The following is a 1,462-nucleotide window of genomic DNA, read 5'->3' as shown; positions in this document are numbered from 1 at the left end:
AAACAACCTAAATTTTAAAAAAAAAAAAGCCCTGCTTAGAAGCCCTACACATGAGCCCAATCAATTTGACAACCATGGTTTTACCCTGAAAAATTTTTTTTGTTTTTATTTTATTATTCTGTATGTGTACTGTCAAATCGGATCTGACTGGTACAGGAGGAGATTGCCCCTCCTTCTCCAGCAGAGCATCTGGTGGATTTGAACTGCATACCACTGGGATTACAATGCAGCTTCTTGCCACTAGGCCACCAGAGCTCCCTAAATGTATCTCTCTTATCTTTTCAATGACCTTTGAATGTGTCTCCTTTAGTATTTTGGTATTTTCTTGCTATTTTGGCAATAGGAAGATGTTTCAACTCATCTTATATTCTCCCTGTGCCCATCCTGGGCTCAACTAGTTCTCCAAGGCTCCATGAGCCTTTCCATGAGAAATGATTCATAGACTCTCAGATCTGACTGTGCTCACTGATAGTGGCAAAATCATTGCTTCTAAGCCTTAACCATGAATGGAACTAAAAAGGACAAAACTGTAGAAAAGATCCAAATATACTAAAAGGACTTTTTTTCCCTCTCCTGTGCCAATTTTACAATATTTTGAAGCATGCTGATATGTCACTACCACTGAATCCTCAAACCCAGTTCTTGTTTGGCCAATTGTCCCAACAAAGCCTTTCACAGAAAAAAAAATTTAAAAGCCCCAAAATGCAGGACAGAATCATGCATTCCACTCAGTTTACTCAATTGTCCTCTATCTTCTCTCTGAAACAATTCTTCAGTTTTTCTCTTATGCCTTTAGTATTTTTTAAAATTATAAACTAATTGTTGTTGTTGTTGTTATGTGCTGTCGAGTCACCTGCAACCCATAGTGACCCATGAACAACAGCCCTAAACCCTACTCTATCCCTTGCCAATTTTATTGTCTCTGACATACCTACCCTCATTACCTCAGTCACTGAATCAATCCATCTCATTGAGGGTCTTTCTCTCCTGTGCTGTCCCTCTACCCTCCCAAGAATGATGTTCCTCTCCAAGGACTGGTCCCTCCTTGCAACACAACCAAAGTATGTCAGATGAAGTTTCAGAATCCTTGCCTCCAAGGAGCAGCCTGGTCTCACCTTCTCTATTTTTTTTTACACTATAAAATATATTTTATTTAGGTTTGGCCTTTCCTCAAGGTGTAGTTGTTAGTTGTTATGTATCATCAAGTGGGAACCAGCCTCTAAATCTCAAGGGAAATAGTCTTTCACCCATGGAGCATCTAGTGGATTTAATGTCTTTGGGTTGGCAGTACAACTCCTTACCACTAAACCACCAGAGACAGCTCCCTTCCTCAAGCTTAGGTTCAGAATATACAGATGATGTCAGCAAAAGTTATGAAGTAAGAGCTCCCAGAGGTTCTGTATAATATTGAAATTATGTTGATATTAATTCAAGCTAGATTATTATATGCAGATGACACAAC

Source organism: Elephantulus edwardii, unplaced genomic scaffold (genome assembly GCF_000299155.1).
Source record: "Elephantulus edwardii isolate Elephantulus edwardi_28Jun2011 unplaced genomic scaffold, EleEdw1.0 scaffold00214, whole genome shotgun sequence".
NCBI lineage: Eukaryota > Metazoa > Chordata > Mammalia > Macroscelidea > Macroscelididae > Elephantulus > Elephantulus edwardii.
Note: the sequence above shows the minus strand (reverse complement) of the source record.